We start from the raw sequence: 9952 nt of genomic DNA, 5'->3' as shown, positions 1-9952 counted from the left end.
AAACTGTACAGGCTTGGAGATCTCAGCCCCGGGTCCCACACACCTGGGTTCCTCTGTCAGTTCTTTTATGTGTGAGGCTCATCCAAGTGTGTGGAGAGTGCTCCCAGCATGGCCTTGGCTGGGCCTCGGTGGTCTTCAGCTGTTGGGCCCTGGTGGAGACAGTCAGGCATAGGGTAGGAGACTCTGTTTTGTTCTCTCCCAGGAGCTGAGTGTGATGATCTCTGGATCCTGGCCGTTGTTGGAGTTACACGGCAGTTGGTGGGTGTAACTGTCTAGTTACTGGCAGGTCCAGTCCCAAACTGTACAGGCTTGGAGATCTCAGCCCCGGGTCCCACACACCTGGGTTCCTCTGTCAGTTCTTTTATGCGTGAGGCTCATCCAAGTGTGTGGAGAGTGCTCCCAGCATGGCCTTGGCTGGGCCTCGGTGGTCTTCAGCTGTTGGGCCCTGGTGGAGACAGTCAGGCATAGGGTAGGAGACTCTGTCTTGTTCTCTCCCAGGAGCTGAGTGTTGTATGAAAGGAGAGAAGGTTAGCACTCCCCTTGACAAGGATGGAAGAGGCTTCGGCCTGCAACACGCATACGGTTAAAATCAATTATATCTTTATAAAATTAATTATATCTTTTAAGATCTTATTTCTAAATAAGGTGACATTCTGAGGTTAAGTCTTCTGCATATGAAAATTGGAAGCTACAAGTCAACCTAAGCAGAGACCCTCTTGGGCTTATTTTCCAAGCTAGTGTGAAAATAGCAAGAGATTTCTTCATCATGCCACCCTGTGCTTCCTGGGCTTATCACCATGTCCAGCTTCTTTTTAATGATCCACAACACTGGTCCTCTGTATCTATCTTACAGCATCCTCCTCTTGAAATGCACATTTTAACCCCCACCAACCAGACTGTGTAGATTTAACATCAGGAATAGCGTACTCGTGGCTTCACTGTGGCAGGCTGACATTTTCAACCAAGATGTTGTTAATAATAACAATATAATCAAACTTTTAAAATTGTGAATCTTATGTACTTGCCTTGCTTGCACATGTGACATCCTGGGCTTCATCTCCACCACCACACACAACATGTAATTATTATAAAGAACCTATTAAAAATATTAAAAGCTTTGTGTTTTATAATCTTGGAAAGAAATTATGAAGTCTACTTTTACTCATATTTTCTATCTGAGTTGACTTTTATGCTCTTAATGCTGATATGTCAGGTGGTCTTATTTCTGGTATGTGTGTCATGGGTTCATGGGATTGTACATAGCACTCATTTCTCATTAGTTTGGTCTCTGACTCTCTCTAATCTCTGCTTCTGGCAGTTACATTACCTTCATTTCCAAGGCAACTCTTTGCCCTTTATGTTAGGGAAACTCTAGACCCACTGGATAATTCAGAATAATTTTTCTATCTCATGAGCCATAACTTAATCACAACTGCATAATCTCTTCTTCTGTGGAAAGTAACATAGTAACTAATTTTTAGGTGCTGGAGGTTAGTACCCAGTCATTAAGGGAGGACTGTTCTGTTTTGTCCCCTCCCCCGTGGCCATACCTGGCACACAATGACACTAGTCCTGGTTCTGAGCTCAGAAATTACCCTTCGTAATGCTGGGGTACCAAATGCAAGTACCACCAGGGGTCATTCTTTCAGGAGTACAATAGTACAATCTTACCCCTGCACTATCTCTCTGGCCCAGAAGGACCATTCTTTAGCCTAAATATAAAGTGCTATCATGTGGTCTTAATTTGTCACACTTAATCACTTAACTTCCCGTTAGTCGTCAATTTGCTCGAGTGGGTGCCAGTAACGTCTCCATTTGTCCCTGTCGCATGCTAATGTAGCCCGATGGCATCTGTTCGCTCCGGGAATATGAAGGGGCTCAAAGTGATCGTTCATGATCTTGACGAAGAAGTCTGACCATCTGGTAGGTGGGCGGCCACGCGGTCCTTTGACATCCCGTGGAATCCAGTCGGTAACAGCTCTAGTCCAGCGGTTGTCTTTAAATCTCATTACGTGACCAGCCCATCCGATTTTCGACACCTTGGCAAATGAGACAGCGTCCCTGATTCTTGATTGTCGACAGATGTCAGAACTCTGGATTCTTTCTCTCATTTGAGTGAAACGTGATATTCCAAGCATAGCTCTTTCTATTCGTCTTTGGGAGACCTGAATATCGTTCTCATCTTGTTTGCATAGGGCCCAGGTCTCTGAGGCATATGTTAATGCAGGAAGAACAGTGGAATCAAAGAGATGTGCCTGGATCCAGAGGTTCTTCGTCCTCTTAGCTATTTCTTAGACGTTCTTGAAAGCGTTCCAAGCCGCTCTCTTCCTCCTGCGCAGCTCGGGTGCCAGGTCATTTGTCATGTTGACCTCTCAACCTAGGTACACATAGCTGTTGCATTCGGAGATGGTCGTTCCGTTGAGAGCGAATGGGGCGTCAGGAACGAGGCTGTTTCTCATAAACATTGTCTTAGTAAGATTCAGCTGTAGTCCTACCTTTCCACACTCACGGTCAAAGTCGGCCAGCATTTGTGCTGCTTGGCTGATGTTTGGTGTTATTAAAACAATGTCATCAGCAAAGCGGAGGTGGTGTAGTTGCCGACCATCTATCTTCACTCCCGTTCCTTCCCATTACAGTCGTCGCATGATGTTCTCGAGGGTGGCACTGAAGAGTTTTGGTGAAATGGTATCACCCTGCCGCACCCCTCTCTTGACATCAATGATCACTTCTTTGTAGAATGGTGAGATCCTGGTAGTGAATCCGCAATACAGCTCACAGAGGATCGACACTACTTCCACTACCCAGCCGTCGCCACACTCCAGGACGCTTTCCAGATCCATCATAAGACACTAAATACCCATCTTCCGGAATTGTCGTACCGTATTTGATAGGGTTCAAATATGGTAACACCTACAAGGGTGATTAGAGGTCGCCCCAAAAGCCTCTATCCCTCTCGGAAAGACTGGCAAGCTACCGAGAGTATTCCACCCGCACGGAAGAGCCTGGCAAGCTATCTGTTGTGTATTCGATATGCCAAAACCAGTAACTACAAGTGGTCTCATTCACCTGACCCTGAAGGCTTCACTGACATGGCAGCACTGAGAAGGATGAGAAAGGAGAGGCCGACAAAATCTCAAGGCCGACCTAGGCTGCCACAATGAAGGAAGACAAAAATGATTGTCTGTACTTTCAATGCACGTATGCTAGCATCAGATGCATCCATCGAGGACCTGATGGTACAAACGCGAATGATCAAGTACGACATCATTGGTCTGACCGAGACAAGAAGGCACAAAACTCACCATGCCGTTTTCGACACTGGAGAAGAATTGTTCCTCGGAACATGCGATAAAAGAGGTGTTGGAGGCATCGGTATCCTTGTCAACACAAACTTGGCCAAGAGCATTGATTCATTCGAATGCCTAACAACACGAATCAGACGTTTACATTTGAATAGATGTGGCTCACTGCCTGCAGTTTCTATCTTCGTTGTCTATGCACCAACATCTCATTATGAAGAAAGAGAAATCGAGAGGTTCTACATGGAGCTAGAGAAGTTCTATAAAGAAGACCACACCTTCTACAAGATCATTGTGGGTGATTTTAATGCCACGATAGGACCGAGAAGATCAGCTGAAGAACTTCACATCGGGACCCATGGCCTAGAATGGAAGGAACAGGGTGAGAGACTATCTGAGTTCATTATGTTGAGCAAGACCATTCATGGTAACTCACAGTTCCAGAAGGCAGAACCTAAACGATGGACCTGGGAGTCTCTCAGTGGACGATCCCACAACGAAATAGACCACATCATATTCAATCGACAGTTTTGCCTGACCGATGTCGCTGTTGTCCCAAAATTTCGAACGGGATCGGACCACCGTCTCCTTCATGCAAAATTCTACTTCACAGAGCGGGGAGAAAGGGCTGCAAAGTTCAAAAAGAGAACTCCCAGAATGACCACCAACTGGGAACTCTTTGGTACTATTGCGGCAACATGGGAAGATGCCATTGTTGACAACATTGACGAGGAATACGATCGACTGGTTAAGATCGACTGGTTCAGCACCTCCATGAATGTGCGAGGAACGCCAAGAGAGAGATAGCCACAAAAAATCGCCTATCTTCGAAAACTCTTGAGCATATTTGCCAGCGTGGTTTGGCGCATGCCTCAGGCAACCGCAAGCTAACGTCCGAGCTCGCAAAGCAGTGCAGAGATGCGATCAAGGAAGACCTCAAAGAGAGAAGACCAGAAGTGCTGGTAGATGTGGCAGAAGCCGGGAAAAGTATTCGTAACGCCCGCCTGTCCTTCGCCAACTATAAGACCAAGATGACTGCCCTCCGACGTCCTGATGGATCCATCACATCCTCCAGAACGGCAATGGAGAAGATTATCCATGACTTCTACTCAAATCTCTTCGATAGCCATGTCCACTTGCCGACATACCAAATTCCACAGGATGGATATGTCGTTCCCAACGTTCTCCCTTCCGAAATCCGACACGCCATTTCGTCGGTAAAGAAACAAACAGCACCCGGCCCAGACAAGGTCAGACCTGAACACCTGAAGAACCTGCCGTCAGTACTCATCAATACACTGGCTCGGCTCTTCACTCGCTACCTGTCTGAATGCAAGGTTCTGTCCCAATGGAAAAACAGCAGGACCGTACTACTGTTCAAGAAGGGAGACATCCATGACATTGGCAACTATCGCCCGATCTGCCTATTGTCTGTCATCTACAAGTTGTTCACTCGAGTCATCCTAAATAGGATTGGCAGAACACTAGATGAAGGACAACCATGCGAGCAAGCCGGGTTCTGCAAAGGATTCAGCACCATCGACCATATCCACACAATAACCAAGCTCATTGAGGTTTCTTGGGAGTTCAAGATGCCGCTCATTCATTCTTAATTTGTAATTTATTAATATTGAATTTGAGTACATATTGCTCATCAGCATTCATGTCTTTTTGTACATTTTTAATTGGATTGTAGTTTTCCTAGCAAATAATAAGGATATTTAAATATTTATAAAATTATCCTTTTTATTTATTGTTTGTTTGGTATATTATACTGGATAAGATATTTTCTCAATCTGTAGCCTGCTTTTTGACTTCTATTTCAGAGTATGTTTTGATAAACAAATGTAAATTCAATGCTATGAGATATATCATGAATTCCTCCTGTGGTGAGGGTGTCACTTAAGAAATTTCCATCTACATCAGGTAAGTTGCTTGCCTTATATGCAGCAGGCCTAGGATCAATTCCAGGCATGCCATATGGTTCCCTGAGCTTGCCAAGAGTGATCCCTGAACACAGAGCCAATAGATCTGTAAGAGATCTGAAAGCCCTGAGCAATGCCACAAGCCAGGAGTGGTCCAAAAGTTAAGAAAAAGCTCATCTAGAGCTGAGGTCAGAGAAAAGTTCAAACACACACACACACGCACGCACGCACGCATGCACATATGCACGCACGCATGCAGGCATAACTGCACTTTCCAATGGTGCTCAGGGATTACTCCTGACTCTGTGCTCAGGGATCATTTTTGACAGTATTTAGGGGACCATATGCTGTGCAGAGATATAGCCTGAGTTGACAAGACAAGCAACACAAGCACCTTACCTCCTAAAGTATCTCTCTAGTCCCTACTCATGGTTTCTTTTAACAGTTTTAAGTTTTGGTTTTCAACTTCATGTTTTAATCACTCTTGGAGTTGAGCCAGAAAGAGAGCTCAGCAGGCTGAGCACATGCTTTGAATCCCTGGCACCACAAGTTTTCCCAAGAATTACTAGGAACAAATTTCAAGCACAGAGCTGGGAGTAGTCCCAGAACACCACCTGGATGTGGTCCAAACAAAACAAAACAAAACAAAAGCCATAAAACAACCAAAAGCAAAAATCAAAGAAAATAAAACACCTTCAATATAGAGTTGATTTCTATTTCCTCAGACATAAAGATTCATTTTCTTTTCTTCATGCATAACTTACACTAGATTTATTTGTCTACTTATTTTCCCCAAAACTAAACTATATCAACTCTGTTGGCTATAAAAGTTAAATGTTTGTATGCATGTTTATATGATGTTTCCAAATGAATTCATTTATCTATTCCTATACTAAGACTGTAAATACTTTTAGGTTGTTGGTTTTTAGGGAAGGCACATCTGATCATGCTCAGGTACTACTCCTGCCTCTGTGCTCAGAGGTCACTCTCAGTGGTGCCATGTGGGACATTGCAGTGCTGAAACTAAACCCAGGCCTCCTACATGCAAACCCTGTGCTCCCACCAATAATGGAAGAGTTACTATAATATTTAATATGTTAAGAAAAAGATTTTACAACATAACATGAGGCTGGCACCTAAGGATGGTAAATACACGGGACAGATGATTGCTCCATAGCTGGAAGCCTGCCTTATGAGCAAAGGGGAGAAGGCAGCTGGATAGAGAAAGGATTACTAAGAAAAAGATGGCTGGAGGAATCGTTCGGGATGGGAGATATGTGCAGAAAGTAGATAAAGGACCAAATATGATAACCTCTCAGGGTCTGTATTGCAAATCATAATGCCCAAAAGTAGAGAGAGATTATGGGGAATCATGTCTGCCATGGAGGCAGGGGAAGGGTGAGAAAGGGGGAGGTAGTATAGCGGGAATATTGGTGGTGGGGATTGTGCACTGGTGGAGGGATGGGTGATTGATCATTGTGTGATTGTAACCCAAACATAAAAGCTTGTAACTATATCACGGTGATTCAATACAATTTTTTAAAAAAAGAAAAAGAAAAAGAGTTTATGGATGATGAGGCAAGTCCTGTATCCCACCACTGTCCACTTCTTTAGAAACTTTTTGGATATTCTTGGTCTGTCTTAGATGCAATCATCCTTTTCCACAAAGAGATCTGTCAATGTTTCAATCAATTTGAACTACTTCAAATCTATTGTTTTTTGGAGGGGGAAATTACTTGTTTTATAATATAAAATCTTCCTTTTCAAGAATATTGGACCTATGTTATTATATTTAGACAGTATTTTACATAGTTCTAAAAAGTTTCATAATTTCTGCATCATTTTCTTTCATATCATAACCTAGTAAGCAATAGCTAATGATACATCTTTAATTTAATTTTATTTTATTTTGGGGCCACACCTCTTTGTGTTCAGGGCTTATATTTGAATTTGTACTCAGGGGATAATTCTAGGAAGGGTTTGGGAGGGCTATATGCAGTGTTTGGAATCAAAGCTGGAAATCACCTGCAAGATAAGGTCTGTACTATCTTTCCAGTTTCACACAACTCTTATTTTAATCTGTATATTTTTATGATATATCTTCATTTTTGTAATCCTTATAGTGATAAGGCTAAATATCTGTATATTAAATAAATTTAGGACAAAAATACAAATAGATATTAATAAATTGAAATTTTATTTTAAAATAAATATGTTTGAGGACAAACTCATGATTTATGATTAAAATAATAAAAATTATATTTGTATTCTGTTTATCTTCTATTATATATTATGCTTTATAAGGTTACATGTCAGTCAGATTTCTGTTAAGGAAACAGAAATGCTGTGAGAATGAAGGTTAAATACAGGATGGTTTTTAGAAAATCAGGATTTGCAGGAATTTCAGGAAGTGACTGATTATAATTCAGCTACTACTCACCACAGAAACAAACTAATTTACAGGGGGATGTCCAGAAGCTTCTGGAAACATGTGACATCTATCATCTGCCAAAGCACATGACAGTGGCATGTGAACAATATGATGGTTTATGTTTCTCCTCCACCTTCCAAAGCTCATATGAGTATTTTATAGACAAGAATAGAGTGTTAACCTCTGTTGGCACATATTCTTAGATTGTAGTTCCTAGAGTTTTAGCCCTTGTGAATTAGAAATAGAATAGTGGAGGGTTCCTTCGGGATAATCTGCACAATGCAAAATTCATAGAATTGCAAAAATTACTAAAATTAAGTTAATATTCTGTTTTAAGTAGTATATGCTCAATTTTTTTAGGTAGGTAGGGATATACAATTAAAAGTTTTATTTTTAATTTTACAACCCGGGTTCGATTTCTCCGCCCCTCTTGGAGAGCCCAGGAAGCTACCGAGAGTATCCCACTTACACGGCAGAGCCTGGCAAGCTCCCTGTGGAGTATTCGATATGCCAAAAACAGTAACAAGTCTCACAACGGAGACATTACTGGTGCCTGCTTGAGCAAATTGATGAACAACAGGAGGACAGTGCTACAGTGCTACTTTTTTGCTGCCTATCAACCTTAGCAATTCTCTCATTCCTAATCTCTTCATTATACTCTAATTCACAGCTCTTCTTCCTACTTACTCTTTTGGGGTATCTCTTTCCTTTCTATCCATTAGAATTTTAAAACATATTGATTTTCTTTCCTTGCATCTTCCATCTTGGTTGTATTGTATATAGTTGATCTTTGGCTTTCAGTACTTTTATACTGTAAAAGGAATTTGAAAATAGAGACAGTAGTGGTTAAGATGAAGTAGGCAAGGCTTAAATGCTCTAATATGAGTTGGGAAGAGGATAAGGCTAGTAATCATTATTTGCTAATTTTTTTTTGCTTTAAACACTCAAACATAAATTATTATGGACAGTTTATCCTTCTGTCTCTGAGGTAACTCTAATCTGGTCCCAAAGGTAATAACACCCCCACTGACATTTTGTTTGGTTTTTGTCTTCCAGTATTTTCCTTGCCTTCTACTTTGACTTTCTGGCCACTGGTAATTGGCCTATTATTTAATTTACTTTAATCCATGGAGAAGTCAGAGTACTCCTGATTTTTAAGACAACAGCAGAAAAAAAATTCTTCAGTGTTCCACCTACTCATTTCTGGTTTCCAGAAGGGTCATGCCTAGTTCACAAGTGACTCACAAGGCAGTGGCAATGGCCATAGTCTCCCACGGAGAATCAACAAGTGACTCAGCCCCTCATCGAGGTGACATCTCACCTCACCTCTGCCCTCTCTGCAATTCTCTCCCTCAGCATGGTTGCTGTCCTCCAACAGAGGTTTACCCATTCACAGACTAATAGCATACAACACTGTATTCTGTTCAAAGTAAACAAAATGACACTCCAAATAGAGGAAGCTAGTGACCTTAGGTTAGAGTATGTTGGGAATCCTTGAGATGAAAAGGTAGAGGCTGGAATCAAATTTTTCTCAAATTTTTGGCTTTCTTCTGTCTAATGTGGCCTGCAGAAGTAAGGCTGTTCCAAAGAAGACTTTAACCATCTGCATGTGCCTTGCCCTGTGCAGAAGATTCTGGACAGAACTCATTCTAGATCCGAGACTTATGACCCCTTGTAGGGTGTGGGACCTACTGAAGCCATCCTTACTGGAATCCCAGAGCACACACTTCAGGTGTCCCATAGATGGAAGAGAGGAAGATAAGAGAGAAGCGTAAAGGATGTTCATACAAGGAATCCTTGATTCATTTCATTATGGTCTGGAACAAATCATATTTGGTCATTGGTAAGAACCAAGTTTAGTTTATTTTAGATTTTTTGTTTAGATTTTTGTTTTAGTATTTTTAAAGATGCCAATAGCAAAGGAAGGTTACAGGAATCTTAATGTAAATATGAATTTCTGAGTGAAGACAATGGAGTGGTTTCTTCAGGAAAGAAGTCAGATAATCTCATGCCTTTGGCTGAAGACCTTGCTCTTGGCACCACACCTTAGGAGGAAGACTCGACTGCCAAATTCCTCTGCACAATCACCTTTGAGAGTGTATTTGCTCAGACCGGTCAGACTTGGCGTGAAGGGTGGGTCAGCCCTTGGGAGGGATAACTGCATACCTTCTCTGGGAGACCCAAGCACTGCCCAGCCTCTCACCCCACACCGGGAACCTCACGTACTACCTCAAACTCTGTTATCTTTGCCGATGAATTCTCCTGAAGGCATTTGAAGTGCATCAGTGGGCTCCTCT

The 9952-nt window shown here is 42.1% G+C and overlaps 1 non-coding gene across 1 annotated transcript; it reads left to right on the top strand.

Moving 5' to 3' along the window:
- The first annotated feature begins 505 nt into the window (after window positions 1-505).
- On the top strand, window positions 506-625 carry LOC130019544 (U6atac minor spliceosomal RNA). Its single transcript, XR_008791853.1, has one exon. It is a non-coding gene; the product is annotated as a U6atac minor spliceosomal RNA (small nuclear RNA).
- Window positions 626-9952: the final 9327 nt, after the last annotated feature.

This window comes from Sorex fumeus, unplaced genomic scaffold (genome assembly GCF_029834395.1).
Source record: "Sorex fumeus unplaced genomic scaffold, SorFum_2.1 ptg000008l, whole genome shotgun sequence".
NCBI classification, from domain to species: Eukaryota; Metazoa; Chordata; class Mammalia; order Eulipotyphla; family Soricidae; genus Sorex; species Sorex fumeus.
Note: the sequence above shows the minus strand (reverse complement) of the source record. Positions and strands in the feature narration are given on the sequence as shown.